Source organism: Notamacropus eugenii, chromosome X, assembly GCF_028372415.1.
Source record: "Notamacropus eugenii isolate mMacEug1 chromosome X, mMacEug1.pri_v2, whole genome shotgun sequence".
Taxonomy (NCBI): Eukaryota; Metazoa; Chordata; class Mammalia; order Diprotodontia; family Macropodidae; genus Notamacropus; species Notamacropus eugenii.
This window is the reverse complement of record NC_092879.1, coordinates 38,231,837-38,258,526: the sequence shown is the minus strand read 5'-3', so window position 1 is coordinate 38,258,526 and position 26,690 is coordinate 38,231,837. Positions and strand designations below refer to the sequence as shown.

Here is a 26,690-nt window from a genome sequence, read left to right as displayed (position 1 = left end):
CTTTTACATCAGGCCCAGGAGACACATGTGTATGTGTGTGTTTGTGTGTGTGTGTGTGCATATATGTATACACACAGGGATCTACAGACATATAGATATTGTTATGTAAACTTAAGGAAGCATTAACAAATTCCTTTATTATTGTATTCCTTCTGTATCTTCTCCTTTCCTCCTTACAACCTTTTGGAAATCATGCCCGACAGTATCATTTTTGAGGTAACACAGAGAGGAAAGTAAATAGGATCCAAACAGTTGTTCAGGCTGGAGAATGCCAACTCAGGGCATAAGCCAAGCAAAGACAAGTTAGGACACCCCACTCTATTCAACAACCTCTAACAATCAACAGTCAACAGTAAGTATGGGGATAAGGTACAGAAAGGGATTAACTCCAAGAAAACTGAAAGGAAAGGTCAACATTCTCAACATTTGCCCTCATCGTTCCTATCCTGAAGGGTTTAGATCTTGAAGGGTTCTCCAAAAAGACTTGAACAAGGAACTCACTTAATCAACCTACATTTTTAAGTCATGTCAGAAACCAGAAGTAAGAGGATGATTACAAAAGATTCCTAATAGAATGTTAGTGTTGTTGTAGCTTAGAATTAGCTGAGGCCAGTGAGGGAAGTTAAGGGCAATAAAAAGTGATGTTTTTTAAAGCTACATAGAGGGCAAAAGGAGGAATAGGACTGCTGATGGGGTAGAAAGGATGATTACTAATAAAGAAAACTTACTTAGCTTCATTTCTCTAATAAGGAATTTGGCCTGGAAAGAACAGAATGAAAATGATGAATAGGGAATCAGTTTCCAAGGTATATAGGGAGAAAATCATAAAACACCTAATTGTCCCTGATGCGTTTAAGTCCCTACCATAGATATCTACATGTTATGGTACTGAAACAACTAGAGAATTACAATATTAAGCTAAAATGGTCATTATAGCCACGAGAGAGTAAACAGAGGCAGCACCTTTGTTTTATCATGTTGGGGATATCTAAAAGATTATGGAGAAAGGAAGAGATCTGTGAGATTGGAGAAGTGCAAATGTCTTGATGGTCAAAAAAGGATAATGGCAGCCAATGAGTTTGATTTCAATTTCAAGAAAAATTCTAGAATACATTAATAAATAGGCCTCCCCTATTAATGTAGAGGGCAACACCATCTTCCCAGTTCTATTGGCTTGAAACTTAGGTGTCATCCTTGACTCCTCACTATCTGTCACCCTCATATCCAATCTGTTCTCCAGGCACTTCATTTCACCTTTGCAACATCTCTTGAATATGGGATTCAAATCCATTCTCTCTCTCTTCTGATATTTTTGAAACTCTGGGGCAAGCCCTCATCCTCTCATGCCGAGATTACTGAAACAGCTTGCTGGTAGGTCTACCTGCGTCAAGTTTGTCCTTACTCCAGTACAGCCTCCAATCAGCCACCAAAGTGATTTTTCCAAACTGTAAGTCTGATTAATTCACTCCTTCTCATTCAATAAACTCCAATGGATTCCCTATAACCTCTAGGACCAAATACAAATTCCTCTGTTTAGCATTTGAAGTCCTTTGTAACCTAGTCCTCTTCTACCTTTCTACTTTTTTTACACCTTACTCCCCAGCACTACTCTTTGAACCAGTGACACTGGCCTCCTAGATGTTCCATAAACAAGGCACTTCATTTCTTGCTTCTAAGCATTTTCTCTTGCTGTTCCCCATCCCTGGAATGCTCTCTCCCTTCTCACTTCTGCATACTGATTCACCGACCATCCTTTAATTCACAACTAAAATCCTATTTTCCACAGAGTTGCTCCCAACAGCTCTAAATCTCAATCCTTTCCTCTTTAATCATTTCCAATTAATCCTGTATGCAGTTTGTTTGTTTATATTTATTTGCAAGATGTCTTTCCCATTAGATTGTGAAATATTTAAGGTCAGGAATTATCTTTTCATTCTTGTTGTATTCTCAACACTTAGCACAGTGCCTGACACACAGTAGGTACTTATCAAATATTCATCAAACTAACCAGGCAATTAAGGATCATGTAAACAGGGATCACACTCAGCTTGACTTCATCAAGCATAGCTAGAACCAAACTAAATCTAGTTGTTTTTTTTAACAAGGTTATGAGGTAAAGTAGAATGCTGCAAACACTGTTTATCCAGATTTTACCAAAGCTTTGAATAAAAGTTTTCTCACGCTTGTCCAATAAGTGAAGAGATGTAGATTATATAATGCAATTAGATGGATTCAAAAAATTCAAAAAGCTACAAAGAAGCGTCGTTTATTGTTCAATTTGGAAAAAGATCTATGGGAGAATCTTAGGAAATCAGTGATTGATCTTGTGCTGTTTAAAATTTTAAAATGTATCCTGGATAAGAGTATACCTATCATGTTTATCACATCTACAAGTGATCCAAAGCTACTAAAGAGAGGTAACCTATAATGAGCTGAGCAATGAAATCAAAAACATTTTTGAAGAAGGGAGAAGATTGGGTTCAATGAAGGTGAAAATCAATAAAGTCAAATAAAATAGTATAATTAAGATTTTTTAAAAACCAACATCACAAATATAAAATAGGAGAAGGATGACTTGACAGAAGTCAAAGGTGCTTCTAACTCTAAATTGTTTTGTTCTATGTCACATTCTGGGTAAAATTTTCCAATGTATCAAAATGTCATTTATTGTACACAAGAAAAAACCTAACCCCTTAGCATGGCATTTAAGTCTTTCTCATGAAAGTCCTTAAGCCAATTAATCTGTCTTTCTACACATATCACTGAATACTCATCAACTCAAACTCCCTTAATCACCTAAACTGGTCTCATTTCAATATAATAAAGCCAACACGAATATTTCTTACAGTGATGCAGACTACAACCTGCCCATGCCTACTGAACCTATATTACATTTGTACATGTCCAGCTATGAATTCACCACAGGAATTTTTTTTTCACATTAGTTAATTAATTTTTAGTTTTCAACATTCACTTCCACAAGATTTAGAGTTCCCAATTTTAACCCCATCTCTCCCTTCCTCCCACCTAAAGGCAGCATGCATTCTGATTACCCCTTCCCCCAATCTGCCTTCCCTTCTCTTATCCCCTTCCCCTTCTATTTAAATGTAGAGCAAGATAGATTTCTATACCCCATTGCCTATATATCTTATTTCCCAGTTGCATGTAAAAACAATTATTACCATTCCTCTGAAAAATTCTGAGTTCCATATTCTCTCCCTTCCCCCCTCCCCACCTACCCTCATTGAGAAGGCAAGTAATTTGAGGTAGGTTATATATGTGTAGTCATGCAAAACACTTCCATGATAGTCATGTTGGGAAAGACTAACTATATTTCCCTCCATCCTGTCCTGCTACCCATTTATTCTATTATCTCCTTTGACCCCACCTCAAAAGTGTTTGCTTCTAATTACCCCTCCACCAAATAGCCCTCTTTTCTATCATCCCCCCATCTGTGTAAATATGTATATATGTATACTATTATGTATATGTATATGTGTGTGTGTCTGTGTGTGTATATATATTCCCTCCAATGACCCTAATTCTGAGAAAGGTCTCATGAGTCACAAATATCATCTTTCCATAAAGGATAGTAAATCCCTCAACTTTAAGAAGTCTCTTATGGCTTCTTTTTCTGTTTTTTTTTCTATTTTCTATTCAGCTCTGGTCGTTTCTCCAAAAATGCTTGAAAGTCCTCTATTTCACTGAATAACTACTTTTTTCCCCTTGAAGCATTATACTCAGTTTTGCCAGTTTTAATCCTAGATCTCTTGACTTCTGGAATATCATATTCCAGGTCCTCCATTCCTTCGATAAAGAAACTACTAAATCTTGTGTTATCCTAATAGTATTTCCACAAAACATAGAGTTACATAGGTGGTGCAGTGGGTACAGTACAAGTGCAGGAGTCAGGAGGGCCTGAATTCAAATCTCACCTCAGACACTTGACACTTGTGTGTCCTTGGGCAAGTCACTTAAGCCCAACTGCTTCATCCTGGGTCATCTCCAGTCATCCTGATGAATATCTGGTCACTGGATTCAGATGGCTCTGGAGGAGAAGTGAGATCGGTGACCTGCACAGCCCCCCCCCCCACTCAAAACAAAGTCAAATACAAGTCATGTCATCATTTCTCTGATGTCATGGTCTTCTTCAGCAACAAAGGACAATCTCACTTTCCACAAAACATGAAGTATTTCTTTTGAGCTGATTGCAATATTTATTTTTGACCTGGGAACTCTGGAATCTGGCTCCAATATTCCTAGGAGTTTTTCTTTTTGGATTTCTTTCAGGAGGTGATTGGTGGATTCTTTCATTATTTATTGTACCCTCTGATCCTAGAATATCAAGACAGACTTCCTCGATAACTTCATGAAAGATGATGTCTAGGCTCTTTTTCTGAGCATAGATTTCAGGTAGTCCCATAATTTTTAAATTGTCTCTCCTGGATCTATACTCCAGGTCAGCTGTTTTTCCTATGAGATATTTCACAGCCTTCTGTTTTCTCATTCCTTTGGTTTTGTTTTGTAATTTATTGGTTTTCTCATAAAGTCATTAGTTCCCATCTGCTCCATTCTAATTTATAAAGAACTATTTTCTTCAGTGACCCTTTGAACCTCCTTTTCCATTTGGCTAATTCTGCTTTGTAAAGCATTCTTCTCCTCATTTACTTTTTGGATCTCTTGCCATCTGGCAAAATTTTTTAAAAGTATTTACTTATTTATTTTTACTTTTTAACCTCCATTTCCATAAGATTTTCAGTTCCAAATTTTCTCTCCATCTCCCATCTCTCCCCTTTCCCACCACCAAACACCATGCATTCTGAATATCCCTACCTCCAATCTACCCTCCCTTCTATTACATTCTTCCATCCCTTATCTCCATCTTCTCTCTTTCCTTGTAGAGCAAGATAATATTTCTACACCCCATTACCTGTATTTCTTATTTCCCTGTTGCATGGAAAAACAATTCTCTTATGGGAAGCTTTATATGTCTGAATGCCTACATGAAGAAAATAGAGAAAGAGGAGATCAATAAATTGGGGATGCAGCTGAAAAAGCTCGAAAAAAAACAAATAGAAAATAGCCAAGTAAATACCAAATCAGAAATACTGAAAACCAAAGGAGAGATTAATAAAACTGAAATTAAGAAAACTATTGAACTAATAAATAAAACCTAAGGTTTGGTTTTATGAAAAAAAAACAATAAAATTGATAAACCTTTGGTCACTTTGATTACAAAAAAAGAAAGAAGAAAACCAAATTACCACTATCAAAAATGAAAGGGATGAACTCACCTCCAATGAGGAAGAAGTTAAAATAATAATCAGAAATTATTTTGCCCATCATTATGCCCATAAATTTGACAATCTAAAAGAGATGGATGATTATTTTAAAAAATATAAAATGCTCAGATTAACAAAAGAGGATGTTGAATACTTAAACAGCTCCATCTCAAAAAAAGAAACTGAACAAGTCATCAATGAATTCTCTAGGAAAAACATCTCCAGGGCCAGATGGATTTACAAGTGAATTCTATCAGACATTTAAAGAACAGTTAATTCTAATACTATATAGACTATTTGGGAAAATTGGGGAAGAAGGAGCCCTCTGAAATTGTTTTTATGGTACAAATATGGTTTTTAAAACCTAAATCATGAAGAGCCAAAACAGAGAAAGAAAATTATAGACCAACTTCTCTAATGAACATAGATGCAAAAATTTTAAATAAGATTTTAGCAAAATGAATACAGCAACTTATCACGAGAATAATACAATATAATCAGGTAGGATTCAAAACAGGAATGCTGGGCTGGTTCAATACTAGCAAAACTATTAGCACTATTGATAACATCAACAACAAAGCTAAAAGAAACCCTATGATTACCTCAATAGATGCAGAAAAAGTTTCTGACAAAATACAATACCCATTCCTATTAAAAACACTGGCAAGCATAGGAATAAAGGGAACTTTCCATAAAACAATAAGCAGTATCTACCTAAAACCTTCAGCATTATACACATTGGAGCATTATATACAATGGAGATAAGCTAGATGACTTTCCAATAAGATCAGGGACAAAACAAGAAAGTCCATTTTCACCACTATTATTCAATATGGTACTAGAAATGTTAGCTGCAGCAATTAGAGAAGATAAAGAAATTGAAGGAATAAGAACACGCAAAGAATAAAGTTATCACTCTATGCAGATGATACAATGATATGCTGAGAGAATCCCAGAGTTTCAAGTAAAAAAACTACTTGAAATAATAATAACTTTGGCAAAGTTGCAGGTTACAAAATAAACCCACAGAAATCTTCTGCATTTCTACATATTACTAACAAAGTCCAACAGCAAGACATAGAAAGATGAATCCCATTTAAAGCTAGGGTAGACCCTATAAAATATTTGGGAGTCTACCTGCCAAAAACAAATCCAGAGACTATATGAACACAATTATAAGACACTTTTCGTACAAATAAAGTCAGATCTAAATAAGTGGAAAAACATCACTTGCTCGTGGGTAGGCTGAGTCAATATAATAAAAATGACAATTCTACATAATTTAATTTACTTATTTAGTGCCATACCAATTAAACTATCAGATAATTACTTTCTAGAGCTAGAAAAAATAATATCAAAATTCATCTGGAAAAACAAAAGGTCCAACTCAGAGAACTAATGAAAAGAAAAGCTAGGGAAGCTGGCATAGCTCTACCAAATCTCAAATTGTATTATAAAGCAGCAATTTTCAAAACCACTTGGTACTGGCTAAGAAACAGAAGGGTAGACAAGTGGAATATGCTAGGTACTCAAGACACAATAAGCAATAAATATGGCAATCTGCTGTTTGATAAACCCAAGGACTCCAGCTTCTGGGATAAGAACTCACTGTTCAACAAAAATTGCTGGGAAACCTGGATAACAGCGTGGCAGAAACTAAGCACAGATCAATGCCTGACACAGTACACAAGAATAAAGTCCAAATGGGTACATGATCTAGGTATAAAGATTAATATTATAAACAAAATTAGTGGAGCAAGGAATACTGTATTTATCAGATTTATGGAGAAGGGAAGAATTTTTGACTAAACAGGAGCTAGAAAGCATTATGAAGTAAAAAATGGATAATTCTGATTACATTAAACTGACAAGTTTTTGCACAACCAAACCCAATGCAACCAAGATTAGGAGGGAAGCAGAAAACTGGGAAAGAATTTTTGGAGCTAGTGTCTGTGATAAAGGCCTCAATTTCTAAAATACATAGAGAACTAAGGCAAATGTACAAGAATCCATGTCATTCCCCAATTGATAAATGGTCAAAGGATATGAACAGGCAGTTTTCAGAGGAAGAAATTAAAGATATCTATAGCCATATGAAAATGCTCTAAATCACTATTGATTACAGATATGCAAATCAAAACAACTCTGAGATATCACATTCTACCAATCAGATTGGCTGACATGACAAAACAGGAAGATGATAAACGTTGGAGAAGATGTGGGAAGGATGAAACACTAATTCATTGTTGGTGGAGCTGTGAGCTGATCCAACTATCCTGGATAGCAATTTGAAACTATGCCCAAAGGGCTACAAAAATATGCATACCCTTTGACCCAGCAATACTGCTTCTAGGACTGTGTCCCAAAGAGATCATAAAAATGGGAAATGGTCCCACATGTACTAAAATATTTATAGCAGCACTCTCTGTGGTAGCCAAAAACTGGAAATCAAGAGGATGCCCATCAATTAGGGGATGGCTGAATAAATTATGGTATATGAATGTAATGGAATACTATTGTCCTATAAGAAAGAATAAACAAGAAGACATCAGAGAGGCCCGGAAAGACTTATATGATCTGATGCTGAGCAAAAGGAGCAGAACCAGGAGGACTTTGTACACAGCAACAACCACAGTGTGAGAATTTTTTTCTGGTAGATTTAGAACTTCATTGCAATGCAAGGACTTAAAAAATTCCCAGTGGTCATTTAAGGCAAAATGCCTTCCACATCCAGAGAAAGAATGTGGAATTCAATCACAGAATGTAGCAGATCATTTTCTTTTGTATTACATTTTGGTTTCTTATTTGATGTCTCCCAATCATTTTAATTCTTCTATACTACAGAATAGACTACAGTGAAAACATATTTAATATGTGTAGAACCTATATAAAATTGTATGCTGTCTCGGGGAGGGAGTGAAGAGGAAGGGGGAAAGGAGGGGGAGAGAGGGAAAAAATCTAAGTTGTATGGTAATGATTGCAGAGCACTCAAAATAAATTTTAAAAATCAATTAAAAATAAAATAAAAAATAAAAAAGCACATTAATTCCTAAAACTTTTGTGTTCCAACTTCTTCTGCCTTCCTCCTTCCCCACCCATCACCATTGAGAAGGCAAGCAATTCAATATAGGCTATATATGTGTAGTTTCACAACAGACTTCCAAAATAGTCATGGTGTGAAAGACTAACTATATTTCCCTCCATCCTATCCTGCCCCCATTTATTCTATTCTCTCTTTGGATCCTCTTCCTCCCCTAAAATATTTATTTCTAATTACTCCCTCCTCCCATTTGCCCTCCCTTCTATTTTTCCCTCCACCCCACTTATCCCCTTCTCCTCTACTTTCCTGTAGTGTAAGATAGATTATCATACAAAATTGAGTGTGCACGTTATTCCCTCCTTAAGCCAAATGTGATAAGAGTAAGCTTCACTTTTTCCTGGGTCTGTATTCATTGAGCTTTTGAACCTCCTTTTTCACTTACCTAATTCTGCTTTTTAAAGCATTTTTCTCCTCATTTGCTTTTTGGGTCTATTTTCCCATTTGATTTAGTCTATTTTTAAAGCTGTTATTTTCTTCAGCATTTTTTTTGAGTCTCCTTCACAAGCTCTTGACTCCCTTTTCAAAAGAATGAAAAAGTAGAAGACAATGTGAAATATCTATTGGAAAAACAACTGACCTGAAAAACAGATCCAGGAGAGACAATTTAAAATATATGGGATTACCTGAAAGCCATGATCAAAAAAAGAGCCCAGACATCATCTTTCATGAAATTATCAAGGAAAACTGCCCTTTCAGGAAACTATCAAGGAAAACTGTCCTGATATTCTAGAACCAGAGGGTAAAATAAATATTGAAAGAATCCACCTTTCACCTCCTAAATGAGATCCGAACAGAAAAACTCTTAGTAATGTTATAGCCAAATTTCAGAGTTCCCAGGTGAAGCAGAAAATATTGCAAGCAGTCATAAAGAAAGAATTCAAGTATTGTGGAAATACAATCATGATAACACAAGATCCAGCAGCTTCTACATTAAGGAATCGAAGGGCTTGGAATAGGATATTCCAGAAGTCAAAGGAACTAGGATTAAAACCAAGAATCACCTACCCAGCAAAACTGAGTACAATACTTCAGGGGGAAAAATTATATTTCAATGAAATAGAGGACTTTCAAGCATTCTTGATGAAAAGACCAGAGCTGAATAGAAAACTTGACTTTCAAATACAAGAATGAAGAGAAGCATGAAAAGGTAAACAGGAAAGAGAAATCATAAAGGACTTACTGAAGTTGAACTGTTTACATTCCTACATGGAAATACAATATTTGTAACTCCTGAAACTTTTCTCAGTATTGAGTAGTTGGAGGGATTATACACATACATATAGACAGAGGGCTCAGGGTGATCTGCATAGGAAGAGATGATATCCAGAAAAATAAAATTAAGGGGTAAGAGAGGAATATATTGGGAGAAAGGGAGAAATGGAACAGGGCATATTATCTCTCATAAAAGAGACAAGAAAAAGCTTTTTTGATGGAGAGAATAAGGGGGGAGGTAAGAGGGGAAAAGTGACGCTTACTCTCATCACATTTGGCTTACGGAGGGAATAACATGCACACTGAATCTGGTTTTAAAATCTATCTTACACTACAGGAAATTAGGGGAGAAAGGGATAAGTGGGGTGAGGGAATGGGAGGGCAAATGGGAGGAGGGAGTAATTAAAAGTAAAAGTAAACACTTTTGGGGAGAGGCAAGGTCAAAAGAGAGAATAGAATAAATGGGGGGCAGGATAGAATGGAGGGAAATATAGTTAATCTTTCACAACATGACTATTATGGAAGTCTTTTGCATAACTACACATGCATAGCCTATATTGAATGCTTGCCTTCTCAGTGAGGATGGGTGGGGAGGGAAGAAGGGAGAGAAGTTGTAATTCAAAGTTTTAGGACCAAATGTTGAGAAGTGTTTTTGCATGCAACTGGGAAATAAGAAATACAGGTAATGGTGTACAGAAATCTGTCTTGCCATACAAGAAAAGAGAGAAGATTGGGATAAGGGAAGGAAGAGGTGTGATAGAGAGGAAGGAAGATTGGGGAAAGGGATAATCAGAAAGCTTGGTTTCTTGGGGTTGGGGGGGGCAGATATGGGGAGAAAATTTGGAACTCAAAAGCTTGTGGAAATGAATCTTGAAAATTTTGAATAAATAAATAAATTAATAAATAAAATTCTGGTCTTCCTGACTCCAGGACCAGTGCTCTATGCACTGCCACCTACCTGCTTCAGTTGGATGTCACCTTTAACACTAAGTTCAGTCCTTAGTCTTCTAATGGTAACTTAGGATCTGTCCAAAAAATGTGTTCCTATCCTTTTACTCCATTTCAAAACCCACATCACCTCTGACTCTCCTCTCTTTAACAAGACAGTTTTCTACATGGGCCCTTGACCTCAATTCCTTCCCTCCTCCTGACTGCTCTCTCCATCACTTCCCTCTTGTTTTTAAATATCTGTCTCATTTCTATGGAGATAACTCTTAGACCCATAGACTCAGCTCTAGCCTCGCTCCTGACTTTGATCTTGCATCTTCAACTGTGTATTAGATATGTCAAATTAGATGGCGCATAGCTATCTCCAATTCAGTAACTCGACCATCTTAGACCTGCGTTATTTCTGTCAAGGGTACCACCGTTCTTCCAGTCATCCAGATTTGCAACTTCAGTATTATGCTCAACTTACGTGTATCTCACTCCACATTCGCAAATGGTTGTCAAATCTTGTTTCTATGCCCCACCCCCAGAAAAGTTTTTACCTCATACTTCTCATTATTCATAAAACCACCACTTTTATTCAAACTTGCATTACATACTGTCTGAACTATTGCAAAAGCTTCCTAATTCACCTCCCTGACTCAAATCTCTCCCCATTCCAATCCATCTTCCACACAGCTGCTAGTGATATTCCTATTTTAACTATATTTTTCTCAAAAAACTCAATTATGTTTTCAGTTTCAAAGTCTCTCCTTTCTCCCTTCCCCACTCATCAAGAAAGCAAAGAAAACAAAACATCTAAAAATATGAGTAGTCACACAAAACAAATTTCTGCATTTGTCATGTTCAAAATTAAACAGAAAAAGAGAAGAAATTATACTTCAACCTGTGCTCTAAGTCTATTGACTATTTGAAATTATGGTTGGTCATTATATTGATGAGCTATTCAATCTTTTCAAATTAATGATCTTTATAATACTGTTGTTACTGTAAAAACTGTTCTCCCAGTTCTGCTCACTTCACTATGTATCACTTAATATAATTCTTCCTAGAGTTTTTCCAAAGTAATTTTTCTTATGGGTCAGACCATGTTACTCCCTGCTCTAACTCCAGTGAACCCCTAATGAAGAACTAGTTATAATTCACATAATTCATGCAACATAACATGTAACTAACACTAATATCAAATACATAAATTCCTCTGTCATTTAAACCCTTTAAAACTTGGCCTCTTCTGAAAGGGTGAGGTAGAATGGGGTAATTTATCTTACATAAAAGAGGCAAGGAAAAGCTTTTACAATGGAGAGGAAGAAAAGTGAAGTGAGGGGGAGTGAGTGAACCTTACTCTCATCAAAATTGACTCAAACAGGGAATAACATACACACGCAATTGAGTATATATAGACATCTTACCCTCCAAGAAAGTAAAAGGGGAAGGGGATAAGAGACAGGGTTATGATAGGGAAAGCACACTGAGGAAGGGCATAATTGGAAGCAATATTTTGAGGAGAAATGGTGAAAGCAGAGAGAGAACAGAATAAATGGAGGAGGTGGGACAGGATAGAGGGAAATAAAGTGAGTAAAAGGAATTATGAAAAAAATGTTTGATGCATGTTTCTCTGATAAAGGTTTCATTTCTCAAACATATAGAGAATTGAGTCAAATTTAGAAAAATAAGAACCATTTTCAAACTGATAAATGGTCAAAAGATATGATCAGTTTCCAGGTGGTATATCTATAGCCATATGAAAAAAACATTCTAACTCACTACTGATTGGAGAAATACAAATTAAAACATTTCTGAGGTACTACTTCATATTTATTTGATAGGTTAGTAGGACTGAAAAGCTGAATGAAAATGTTGGAGGGCATGTGAGAAAAACAAGACTTCAATGAGCTGTGGCTGGAATTGTGACTGATTCAACTATTCTGTAGAACAATTTGGAACCCCAAAGAGCTGCAAAATCATGCACACCCTTTGACTTAGCAATACCACTATTATGGCTGTATCCTAAAAGAGTTTAAAAAAATAAATGGAAAAGGACCTATGTTTATATAGATCTACATTTATAGTAGCTCATTTCTAGGGGCAGCTAAGTAGAAATTGAGGGGATGCCCATCAATTGGGGAATGGCTGAACAAGCTGTGGTATGAGATTTTGATGGAATACTATTGTACTATAAGAAATGATGAGCAGGATGGTCTCAGAAAAATCTAGGAAGACTTGCATGGGCTGAGGCAAGGTTGAATATACCGTGTATGAAGTAACAGCAATACTGTAAGATGATCAGCAGAGAATGCTATTCTTAGCAATACAATGATCCAAGACAGCTCTGAAGGACTTATGATGAAAAATGCTATCCATCTCCAGAGAAAGAACTAATAGTGTCTGAATACAGATTGAAGAATACTTTTTCTTACTTTATTTTCCTAAATGTTTTTTGTCTATGTTTTCTTTCACAACAAGAGTACTATGGATATATTTTGCATGGCTGTATGTGTATAACTTACATTTAGTACTTGGCTTCTCAATGGAGGATTGAGGAGCGAGTAAGGGAGAGAATTTGAAACTCAAAATTTTGTAAACTAATGTGAAAAATTATTTTTTTAACTGGGGGAAATTTAATTAATTAAAAAAATACACAACTTGGCCTCCATCAATCCTTCCAGCTTCATTACACATTACTCCTTTCTTGCTCTTCTTTTCACTGGCTGTGCCTTGTGCACGGAACACTCTCTCTTTGTGGCCTTCAGCTGGCAGAATCCCTCACATCCTTGAAGACTCAAATTGGGCACCAACTTCTTTTTGAAACCTTTCCTGATCTCTGCAGCTACTAGTACTCTCCCAAAATTATGTTTTACTTACTTTGTATTAATACCGTCTATACTCTTAATGCTCTTGTCTTTCTCAGTAGAATATCAATTCCTTGAGGACAAGGATTGGTCTATTCTTGCCTGGTAGGGTTAGGGTTACTGTTAGGTTTAGGGTTAGAATTAGAGTGCATTTAGGATTAGGGTTAGGGTTAGAATTGGGTTAGGGTTAGAATCAGAGGCATTTTAGAATCAGAGCACAGTTAGGGATAGAATCGGAGATGACAAGACTTCCTCCTTGATATTTAAATGAATTCCTCTTATCACAGTCTACCTATCCTGTGAATGAATCAAGTTATCAGTCAGGTATGTTCATAGTTTTATTCATGTCTTTGTTGAACTTAGACCACTTCCCATTTAGTACTCCACTATATATGCTATTAAGAGTGACTTCTCAAATATTTACTTACCACTAATTTCTCTCAAGTCACTGGATGCATCTGTTGTCCATATCTTGCCCTCTCCTACAGCAAAGCTGGCTTTGATGAGGATTTTAGAAACCGTGATGCAGAGTTTAAATGACTTATCTATAAGCTCCGCTACAGAACTCTTTTCCTTCTTGTCTACAACTTTCACCATAATGATCTTATTTCATATTAATTTCTTCCTGACACAAATTGCCTCCAGTGACCAGATTCCTGGTGATGGCTTCAGTCCTTAAAACAGTTCTTTTTAAAACATTGCTTATCCTTTTCAAAGGAATAATTCAACAATAGAGGCCCAGAACCAAAATAAAATATAGTCAATAATGAATAAAATACTTGTATGGAAATCATAGTATGAATTCCCAATTATTCCTTTCATGTCACCTTCTTTTAAATTATGGGTAAAATTCATCCTTTTATAGAAATTAGAGTACAAACCTCACATTCCCTCTTCTAATATTTTCAACTTCCAAGAAAAAGCAATACCCTTGTCACTCTCAACGCGACACCTTTACTTTGGGATTTAGTCTATAAATTGCCATACCATAATTTTTTAGTGTGAACCTAAAATGATATAAAAATGTTTAACTACTTCATACAGGCCAAGATACACTTTACGGCCTGCACTGGCAATTCCAATAATCTTGGTGCCATGGGGCAAAAGTTTATTCAATTTAAGGATGTCAAAGTTTCCGTAATCAACGTAGCCCACTAAAGCAGAAACTTCAGAAGCATATGCCAGTACTGAGGCAAGGTACCACTGATTATCCTCTGAAAAATACAGACATATATACATATACATATGTGTAGATATATATGTATATATGTATGCATATGTATACATATGTGTTAGAACCAAAATACTTTTCTAACATTTATAGTAACACATCTATTTAATATTAAATGTATTTTAAGCAATCTGGAAATCTCTTTTAACAAGAGTAGCACATCTCTTCTTTAGGCACCACTTCCTCAAATGTAGCATTTTGCCAAGATATCTTGAAGAACTTCCATTTCAGAGGAAATGTGAACTCTGTTAGGTAAAACTTCTTTAGCTTCAATTAATAAAAAATTCTTTACTGTATACTCACAATGTGCCCAATAGAACCTCATTTTGGTGGTAAGTGTACAACAATTTATGTCACAAAAATAAAGAATTCTGCAATAGAAAAATTATGTGTCTTCCTCTATCCAAATCTCCACAAGAAAAGAATGGCTCTGATTCCCAAGTCCATATCTAAATTTTTCTGCTCCTGGCATTCTCTCTGACCATTCTCCTTGCCTGGATCTCTCTCCTTCCTCAACTCCAACTCCTGGCTTCCCTCTGGTCTCTGCTCAACTCGCACTTTCAGCAAGAAGTCTTTACCTCGGAGCCTTCCCTATGAGATCATCCCCAATTCATCCAATATCTGTCTTGTTTGTAAAGCTGTTTGTTCCATGAGAGTAAGGACTATTTTCTGTCCTTTGCATCCCCAGTGTTTTAGCACAGTGCCATACACAGAGTAGACACTTAATAACAACTGCTGTCTTGAACGATTTTAGAAAGGTTCAAAATAAATGGTACATGCAAGATATGGCTATGATACAATAAATTATCTAAAGCAATTCCAGTCCAAACTGTGAGTTCACTGTTAGAAGAAACTGCTTTTACCAATACAGATGTACAACTTGGAGAGTTGCCTGGATCAACTGAAGTTGAGTGATTTGCCTAGAGTTATAGTCACTCAGAGCAAGACTTGGGACACAAGTTTTCCTAACTCTGAAGCCAGTTTTCTATAGTCAACTCCACTACTTCTATTGTGCAATAGTACAATACTGAAAAGACTTGGCTTATTAACTCATCTTTTGATGTCTCAGAAAAGTTCATAATTCTGTAAACGTTAAAATTTTACTTCATACAAAACTGAGTACTTTTTAGAAAATTCAAACTTTTTTCATTTTTCTCAATTACATGTAAAACAATTTTAACATGTTTTTTGAAACTTTGAAAACTTTAAAACTCCCTTCAACTCCTCCTTGAGAAGGCAAGCAATTTGATATAGAGTATACATGTACAGTAAACATTCCCATATTAGCCATGTTGCAATAGAAAACTGAGCCAAAAAAAAAGAAAAATAATGTAAAAAAAGTATGCTTTTATCTGCATTCAGGCTCCATCAATTCTTTCTCTGGGGGTAGACAGCATCTTTCATCCTAAGTCCTTCAGAATTGTCTTGAATCATTTATTGCTAGGAATAGTTGAATCATTCACATTGATCATCATACAACAATGCTGTTACTATGTACAATGTTCTCCTAGATTTACTTACTTCATTCTATATTCATTCAGCCAAGTTTTCTCAAGTTTTTCTGAAAGCAATGTAATCATTATTTTTTAAAGCATGATACCGTTTTGTCACAATTACATACCACAACTTGTTCAGCCATTCTACAAATGATAGGTATCCCCTCAATTTCCAATTCTTTGTCACCACATAAAGAGCTGCTATATTTTACACACTCTAGGTCCTTTTCATTTTATCTCTGTGGGATACAGACCTAATAGTGGTATTGCTGGGTCAAAGGGTATTCATAGTTTTATAGCCCTTTGGCCATAGTTTCAAATTTCTCTTCAGAATATTTGGATCAGTTCACAACTCTACCAACAGTGCACTGACATACCAGCTTTCCCACATCCTTGCAATCATTTATCATTTTCCTTTTCTGTCTTATTAAATAGGTATGAGGTATGTACCACAGTGTTGTTTTAATGTGCATTTTTCTAACCAATAACAAGTTAGAGCATTTTATATGACTACATATAGTTCTGTTTTTCATCAGAAAACTGTTAATAACCTTTGACTATCAATTGGATAAAGACTCATATTCTTATAAATTAGACTCACCTCCCTATATACTTCTGATATAAGGCTTTAATCAGAAAAGCTTGCTATATATTTCCCCCCCCCCACCAACATTTTCTGCTTTCCTTCTAATCTTGGTAGCACTGGTTTTGTTTGTGCAAACCTTTTTAATTCAATATAATAAAAATGATCCATTTTACATTGCACAATGTGGTGTCATTTGGTCATAAGTTCTTCCCTTATCCAGATTTGAAAGGTAAAATATTCCATGTTTCTCTAATTTGCTCATGGTATTACTGTTTATGTTCAATATTGATCTTATGTTGGTATATGGTGTGAAATATTGGTCTATACCTTGCTTCTGCCAAACTTTTCCAGTTTTTCAATCAATTTTTGTCAAATAGTGAATTCTTGTCCTAAAAGCTTAGATCGTTGAGTTTATCAAATACTAGATTATTATGATAATTTACCACTTTGTATTGTATACCTAATTTATTCCACTGATCTACTGATCTATTTCTTAGCCAGTACCAGATTGTTTTGATGATTACCATTGTATAATACATTTTGATTTCTGATACTGCTAAGGCTACCATCCCTCACATTTTTCATTAATTCTTTTGATATTCTTGACCTTTATTTCTTCCAGGGGAATTTGATTATTTTTTATACTTTATTAAATAATTTTTGGTAGTTTGATTAGTATGGCACTGAAAAAGTAAATTAATTTAGGTGGAATTTTCATTTTTATCATATTGGTTTGGCCTATCCATGAGACACTAATATTTTTCCAATTTTTTTTACCTGACTTTATTTGTGTAAAATGTTTTGTAATTATGTTAGTTCCCAGGTCTGCCTTGGCAGACAGACTCCCAAATATTTTATACAGTCTACATTTTTAATGGAACTTTACTATCTCTTGCTGCTCAAGTTTGTTGGCAATGCGCAGAAATGCCAAGAGTTACTGTGGGTTTGTTTAACATCCTGGAACTTTGCTAAAGTGGTTAATTATTGCAAGTAGTTTTTTAAGTTCATTCTCTAGAATTCTCCAAGTATACTATCATAACATCTGCAAAAAGTGATAGTTTTCTTTCCTTATTGACGATTGCAATTCCTTCACTTTCTGTTTCTTCTCTTATTGCTATAGCTATATTTCCAGTACGATATTGAATAACAGTAGTGATCATGGACATCCTTGCTTGGCTTATCTCCATTACAGATAATTCTTGCTGATGGTTTTAGATAACAGTTATTTTAAGGAAAGCTCCATTTATTCCTATGCTCTAGTATTTTTATAGGAATGGGTATTATATTTTGTCAAAAGCTTCTGTATCTATTCAGATAATCATGATTTTTATTGATTTTGTTATTGATATGATCAATTATGCTGATAGTTTTCCTAACACTGAACAGGTCTTACATTCTTGAAATAAATCCCACTTAGTTACAGCGTATGAACCTTGTGATACATAGCTGTATTCTTCTTGCTAGTATTTTATTTAAATTTTTGTATCAATATTCACTAGGGAAATAAGATCTATAGTTTTCTTTCTCTGTTCACTCTTTCTCGTTTAGGTATCAGCTATTTCCATGGCTCTTTACTGTATATAATTTTCATTGCATTATGATCTAAAACAGGTGCACTTAATATTTCTGCTTTTTTGCATTTGGTTGTGAGGTATTAAATGTGCTAAAAATGGTCAATTTTTGTGAAGGTTAAAAAAGGTATACTCCTTTCTAGTCCCATTCAATTTTCTCTAGAGGTCTATCATATGTAACATTTCTAAGACTCTGTTCATCTCCTTAACTTTTGTTTATTTTTGGTTAGATTTATTTAGTTCTGAGACGGGGAAGTTGAGGTACTTTGCTAGTATATTTTTTTGTCTACTTCCTCCTTAAACTCATTAAATTTTTCCTTTAAAAATTTGGATGCTATATCATTTGATGGTATATATAGTTTAGTATTGATAGTTTAGAATGTTTAGTATTGGTAACACTTTATTGTCTATGGGACCTTTAACATAATGTAATCCCTGCTTATCTCTCTTAATTAGGTCTAATTTTGCTTTTTCTGTGACTGAGATCAGGATTGCTAGCCCTACTTTTTTAGCATAAAAGATTCCGCTTCAACAGTCCTTTTTTATACTCTGGGTGTCTCTTTGTTTCAAGTATGTTTCTTGTGACAACATGTTATTGGATTCTGATTTTTACTCCATTCCACCATCTGCTTATGTTTTTTGAGTGAGTTCATCCCATTCACAATTATGATTACTATAATTTTCTTTAATCCTATTTTTCCCCATTTATCCTTTTCTTGCTCTCTTTTAAAGCTGTTCCTTCTCAAAAGTCAATCTGACTCTTGATTACTGCTTCCTCTAATCCACTCTCCCTTCTGTCACTCCCCCTTTTCTCATCCCTTTACTTCTCTATTAGGTAAAACAGATTTCTATACCCAACTGAGTGTGTATTATTCCCTCTTTGAACCAATTCTGATGAGAATAAGTTTCAAGTATTGTCTATCATCCCTCAACTCCTCTTCTAATGTAAAAGCTCTGTCTTTAGCATCTTTTTTACAGGAGATAATTTTTGATATTCAACCTTCCACCTTCTCCCAGTGAATCACTTTCTCACTTCTTAATTTTATTTTTCAAAAATCATCCCATCATAGCCAACTTACACTCGTGCCTTTTGTCTCCTTAATAATGATAAAGCTATTAGGAGTTACAAGTATCATCTTTCCATATGGAATGTATATAGTTTAACTTTATTGAATCCCTTATAATTTCTCTTTCATGTTTACCTTGTTCCACTTCCCGTGAGTCCTCAATTTTAAAGTAAAATTTTTCTATTTAGCTCTGGATATTAAAAGGGGATTTTTTCAATTTCTATTTTACTCTCTATTTCTAGGATATTGGGACAGTTTTCTATGATAATTTCTTGAAAAATGATGTCTAGGCTCTTCTTTTGTTCACGTCTTTCAGGTAGTCCAATAATTCTGAGCCTACTCTTATTTGATATATTTTCCAGGTCAGTTGTTTGTTCCAATTATATATTTCACATTTTTTTCTAATTTCTTTCATTCTTTCAATTTTCTTTTGTTTCTTCATATCCCATGGAATCATTAGATTAGCTTCCACTTGCCCAATTTAAATTTTTAAGGAATTAGTTCCTTTAAGAAGCTTTCATATCACTTTTTCCATTTGGCCAATTCTGCTTTGTAAAGGAGTTCTCTTCAGTGGATTTTTGTGTCTCTTTTATCATTTGGTATATTGCGTTTTTTTAAGGTGTTATTTTCTTCAGCATTTTTTTGTGCCTCCTTTACCAAGTTATTGACTCTTTTTTCATGATTTTCTACTATTGCTCTCTTTTATCCCCAATTTTTTTCTCCACCTCTTTAATGTGATTTTTAAAATCCTTTTTGAGCTCTTACAGGAATTCTTTTTGGGCTTGTGTCCAACCAATAGTTTTGGTTTTGTTTTTTTTTTTTTTTGAGTCTTTGCACATAGCTGTTTTGATTTTTTTGTCTTCTTCTGAGATTAGAGTTTGATCTTCCCTGTTATCACAGTCAGTAATCACTATGGTCAGGTTCTTTATACTTGTTTTATCTAGCCTATTTCTTGACTTTTTACTTTATGTTAAAGTTGGGCTCTGATACTGGGGTGTATGAGGCACTGTTCCCAAGTTTCAGATTTTTTTGTGCTTCTGTTTTCAAACTCAATTCTACTGGAGCCATAAGTTGTCAGTTCATCCAATGATGTAGTATTTAAAGAGAGGTACAGTCACTGTTGTCCTGGCCTATGCTCTGCTATGTGGACAGCCAAAACAGTCTTTGAAGCCTTAAACTTGATAACAGCACCCTGATTCTCTTGTGAGCAACCATAAGCACTATTCTCTACTCTGAAACTGTAATCAGGGCCCCTGCTCCTCTATGGCAATAAATGTTAGTGGGTTTTTGTTCCTTTTTGCCCTAAGACTGCAACTAAGAACTGCACATTGTCAATGCAACAGTGTCCTACATCCAGTGCCAGCAAAGGATGCACTGTAATCTCTTTCTGATTAGTTATCTGACTCACTCACGGTCTGCAGGATGAGACCTCCTTCCATTGCCACTGCTAAACTGCCTCCAAAACCTGCTGCTGGTTTGCCAGCATACAACCTGTACTGTACTATGCTCTAGGCCCTACCACCACCTCAAACAGAACTTTCCTTCCAATCATCTACATTGTCTTGGGCTGAAAAAATGTTTCAACCCAACTTTTGGTTAGTTCTGCCACTTCAGAATTAGATTTGAGGTGTTTAATTTTAAAGTTATTTGGAGGGTAAATTAAGAATGCTCAGGTGGATTCCTACCTTTACTCTATCATCTTGGCTCTGCCTCAGTTGCTTTTTTTTAAAGAATTGACTTATTTTGATAATTTAGCTTTTGCTGTAGGAAAACATTATTGAGAAAATTTAGAAAAATTTATTTTTATTGCTCTTAGTTAGTAATTAGTCCTAACTGCAATAGATCACTTAAAGAGGAGAAAATGGATAATTTTATTGAAAATCCTTAACCTCAGTGGGTCGAGACAGTCTGATGTAGCCTTGATCAAACATAACAATTGGCTCTATAATTTTCTCTTCTCTGAGAACTGTGCACACCAGATACCTCCAATGGCTGGTTAAAAGTCAGACTGGGTAGATAGTTTATTACAGTACTTGCTGAGAGATAACTGAAGTTCAGCAAGCTGGCCTGTAGACAGAAGTTAAGTTTTAATTTTTTTTCAAGGCAATCGGGGTTAAGTGATTTGCCACGGGTCACACAGCTAGTAAGTATAAAGTGCCTGAGACCATATTTGAACTCAGATCCTCCTAATTTCACGGCCAGTGCTCTATCCACTGCACCACCTAACTATCCCTCAGAAAGCATGTTTTTAAAAATACAAATATCTATTTGTAAATTAGCAAGAAAATATATGAAGAAATATACAATGTGAAGGGGGCTGACATTCATGAGGTAGTGGGTAAAATGAAATTTACTTACAGTCACTGTTGACAAAAGAAGTCTTCTGGAATTTCAATATGAGCAACGACACCACAAAATTCATCTCCAATATTTGGGGATAACACCTTTGGAATGAGATTACTTTTATATTCAGACAGTGTTGTATGTTCACCTGTTTTTCTTCCAGAATCTTCAAAATCACCTTGCCAGAAAATTCAAATAACAAAAATTTAGGATCAATTATTTTAAAATGAGTTTTAACAGCTACAAAAATTAAATCAAAGTCCTAAGCCTGATGCTCCATAATATTTATCTGTTGTATAGAATCAGCACACTATCAGGGAAATATTTAGTTGAATCAGTGAAGTGCAGATTAAAAATTACAATACAAAACTGGTAAACCAGAAACAAATTTTTTCTGAAAGACAGTGCTGGAAATCAATCAGGAGACTCATTTACAATCCTCCACATTCAATCTTCCACTCTGCTTGGTTTAAAGTCCAAAGAACATGACTCCACTGTGCCATGTACCTAACACAATCAGCCCCCTCCTCTTTCTCCCTTCTTGTTATGTGTTGTCTTTCCCCATTAGACAGCAAAGCTCCTTGAGGACAAGGGCTGTATTTCTTATATATATATCCCCAGTGCCCAGTACCATGCCTGGCATATAGAAGGTATTTAATAATAGTTTATTGAACTGAAAAATCCATGTTTTGATATGTATGACCAAGGAAAGGTAACAACCTCTTTGAATCTTATTTTTTAAGTAGAACTAACTCTATTTTCAATACTTCCTTCATAAGGCTGGGATGAAGAAAGCATTTTGTAAACCTTAAAAGCACTATGGAAATGTCTATTCTTATTTTAAATAATATGGTCTACTGAAGAAGTCTGGCCTTGGAATTCAGGGAGATCAGTTGTTGAAGCCCTGCCTCAGGTCACTTAGCATCCTCTCCGTTCCTGACCAACTGTCCAAGGTTGACATAACTTTCAAAAAGTTTCTGAACCTCATGCCAACAAAAATGTCTATCCTCTTCCCAAAATTATTAAGTATGACCTCATTTAAAACAATGAGAAAAATATTTCTTCACAATTAAATGAAACTATATAAAAAGCATATGGGGGGAAGCAATAAGAGACATTTTATTCCGCAATCTCAAACTGAGTTAATTTTCTCCATCTGAAGTCAATATTATTGACAAAAATATTTCAACAACATGAATACTCGCTTTTATCTGAACTTTGCATGTTGGAATTTTGTCCCATGGATCTCAAACTATACCCCATTTCCAAAAGTACATGATCTGAGTATTTTCCTATATGATATAAGAAAGCGATTATTTCTTTTAAAAATGTATGCTATCTTTTTAATCAAATAGTACAACATAGATTACATATCTCCAAATATTATTTATTAGTAAACTGGGTACAAAGAACAAGACTTGAAATATTTAGTAAATGAAGCTCTTTTGAGCTTAAGGGCATTATGTTTTGGGAGAGAGCTAGCTAGCTATTTAAAAAATAAAATTAAAAAATGGGAAACGTGGCATAATGCAAAAAAATGAACCTTAAAACAGTAATCACTTAACACACTTAAAGTTTATGCTCAGTGAAAATTACTGAAAATACAGTAAAATTAAGATTATCAAAAGTTTTCTGAAAAGATATTCAAATATTGATGTCATTATATATTATACATACATATCAGTCAAATAGTGGTAAATCACTTAACTAACAAATAGTTGAAAAAAATTCTGTAGAAGTGTGTTTTCTAAAAGGCCTGAAAAGAGTTAAGAATGATTTTTTTTCTTAGAGTTTTTTTGGAAGGGAATTTGGGTAAAGTGATTTCCACACAGCTAGTAAGTGACTGAGGCCAGCTTGGAACTCAGGTCTTCCTAAGTTCAAAGCCCATGCTCTATTCAGTTACAGTAATTTCAACATATACCATGTAAATTCAAAATCAGCAATGATACAGTATCAGAAACTGAAAGAGAGATCAGTGCTAAGTATATCATATTAACTGAATTCACTAAAATACATCAATTCAACTGCATTAGGCTTGAATCAAGGAAGACTAATTTTAAATTCTAAAAGTCTAGAATACAAAGTCCTTAAAAAATTACAAAGCCCAACTATTTTGAGGTGCTTACAATGCCTGCTTGATACAGTGATGAAATTCAAATTTGTGTAGACTTCTCAAAGAGACTTTACTGACCAGACTTAAACATCAATTACTTAAGGGAAGGAAAGAAGCTCTTTACCAAATTTAAAAAAAAAGATGAATTATTCAAAATGGCTGGAATGAGTCTCATGTTTCCTTACTGTCTTTTCAGGAATACTTGGAAAATAAATGAGAAAACTGAAATGCTTTAAATTCAACAGAAGGATAGAGAAATAAATGATTTTTTGATTTTACCAGGGCCCAGAAGCCAAACATCACCAGCAAAAGAAATCATTTCTTCTTGTAATATATCAACAATTTTAGAAGAACAATACTGTTCTTAAGGGTTTAATAGCACTGGCACAGTCATTGTCACAACTTCCTTCTGCTGGAATTACACTGGCAACAAAGCATTTTATGGCCTGAAAGATATGAAAGGTATTCTACATTGAAAGAATGGGCAATAGCAACTGATTTTCCTCTTTAAAAACCTATAAAAGACGTTTAAATGTATGTTTTATATTGAAACTTTATGCAGAAACCTCAAATTTTTAAGTAAAACTTTAAAATTCCATAAAAAACAATTTTTCATTTCCAACCATGGTGTATTACATGTCTGTTTATTTGGAGTTGTTTTGGTTTAGAGAAATCACAGAAGCAAATCTTTTTAAAATTCCTTTATTTTATGTCATGTGAAACAACTTTAACTGCAGACTCTAGTTATGGCCTCTGAAATAAAACATAAAACTTCCATTCACCTTTAAATAGCATTTTATTATTTCCAATTACATTGTAAAGGCAATTTTTGACATTCATTTATAAGTTTTTTTGAGTTCCAAATTTCTCACTTCCTCAATTCCCCCTTCCCTAAAACAGTAAATAATTTGATAAAGGTTATTTATGTGCAATCATGTAAAACTTATTTCTAATACTAGTCATGTGAAACTTCTCTTTTAGGCTTTTAAAGCCATTAACAACCTCTCCAGCTTCATCATATAATATCCCATCTTCATCACACTAAGTCTGACTACTTGTAGAAAAGATGAACAATTTCAGAATTTCTATGACAAAATTATATTTAATTTTTAAAAAAACAAAATGATATAAAAGAAGTGGAAATAATCCCTCATCTGTGAACAAAACTTTAATAAAGACACATATTTTTAAAAGGAAAAATTCAATTAAATATTTATTAAGCACTTACTGTGTTTCAAGGGATAGAAACATAATGCATTGATCCCTACTCCTAAGGTGAGAGAAAGGGATGGGGGAAGTGGGGAGAAAAAAAGGGAGCAAGAAAGGAGAGGGAAGAAAGGAAAAATAGGAAAGAAAATGAGGTTTTTCAAAGAGTTTGCATTAATGTTTTACTACCTCAGTGCTATTCCTCAGATTTTACAAATGATTTCTGGCAACACTGCTCCAACAAAATCATTAAAAAAGTCCAAAGAAGCAAAGTACATTGATGATAATAAAGGTGCTTACTCTTAATTCAGTAAAATTTTGGTCCAATTTCTAAATCTAAAGGTGAAGAGAAAAGTGTTATACCTCTTTATTTACTTCCATTTTCTTTGTTTCACAAGATAATTTTGTATCTTCAGGTAAGTGAAACTGGAAAATAGCAAAAGGTTAAAATATTAATACTACAGAATTAAATAAGCAATTAAAACACAATTATCCTTAAAAACAAAAATAGCTTAATCTCTCTACAGAAAAAAGCAACCATAAAGTAAAACATTAGCCCTATGTTAGGAACACAATGAGGCACGGCTGGATATCCAAAATTTTCCCTGATAGCTGAGTGATAATAAAGGTATTATTATGGTTCTCCTCAATACTACTTAAAGAGGTGTTGAAAATTACACTGTATTAAAACTAATAAGGTATATTCTAATTGATTTATTTATGTACTATTTATTATGTCATATCTATAAACCATACTAGGTGCTAAGAAAAGTAAAATCTAAGAAAGACATATTCTCTTCTTTCATGGAGTTTCTAATCCAGAAGGGGCCTTGCACATTTGTTGAAATGAATGACAAGCAGAGGAATAATACATAATCAATAAGCATAGTGAACACTATAATAAGCATACAAGAGAATTTCAAGGTGAGAAGGAAAGATAACTTCTGAAGGGGAGGAGAGTGAAATAATTCAAAGGCTTCCTGGAAAAAGTAGCATTAAATCTGGGTTTTGAAGGACAGGTAAAATCACAAAGATAGAGACAGGGACAAAGGAATTCCCAAGTAGAGAATGTCTTGAATGACTCTTCAGCCCTCTAAAATGAGGTCCTAGAACTGACAACTCCTGCCCCTAATCCCTTCGTCACCTGAGTAAAATAAAAAGTGTTCAGAAGAAAATTTTCTACTTGAAGAAATGCTTGAAAGAACTGAGGGAGAGGGTGAAGCCGTCATAGTCCTATACTGAGTAGTTCTTAAAAATTCTTTTCTGAATCCTTTTTTGGGTATGATGAACATGTGTGTGAGTACAGTGTAGAATGCTATGAAATACAGAAAGTTGGTCAGATTGAAAAGCATTTCTCAGATACAGGGTAGGGGCAAAGACCTACAGAGATTCCCATAATTCTGATATTCTATTTTCATTTTCTAGCTCAATTTTGAATCATGGTCAGCATCACAGTCTTATGAGAAAGACCAATGAGAAAGGAGAGCAGCCTACGAACTTCTAGGCAAGCACCCTCTTAGTAAGCAGGAGAGATACTGTAACTTTGGGAAAAGTCAGTGCAAACACACCTAAATAAGACAGGCTCTGATGTAGCCAAGGGGGTGGTGGCCTGAGGGCAATGCCACCTCCTGACGGAAATGTATTCCATTCTAGTTAACTGATAAAAATCTCTGAAGAAGGCAG

The 26,690-nt window shown here is 34.8% G+C and overlaps 1 long non-coding RNA gene across 5 annotated transcripts in view; it reads right to left on the bottom strand.

The window, feature by feature from the left end:
- Nucleotides 1–26,690, bottom strand: part of LOC140515406 (uncharacterized) — a 74,307-nt gene that overhangs the window by 32,675 nt on the left and 14,942 nt on the right. For all 5 annotated transcript variants that reach the window (XR_011971009.1, XR_011971008.1, XR_011971007.1 and 2 more), the window contains 5 exons: nucleotides 25,371–25,433; nucleotides 21,704–21,866; nucleotides 8,765–8,898; nucleotides 4,931–4,999; nucleotides 3,936–4,048 (listed from right to left, as the gene is read on the bottom strand). This is a non-coding gene — a long non-coding RNA (uncharacterized lncRNA). The remainder of the gene's footprint in view (nucleotides 1–3,935; nucleotides 4,049–4,930; nucleotides 5,000–8,764; nucleotides 8,899–21,703; nucleotides 21,867–25,370; nucleotides 25,434–26,690) is intronic.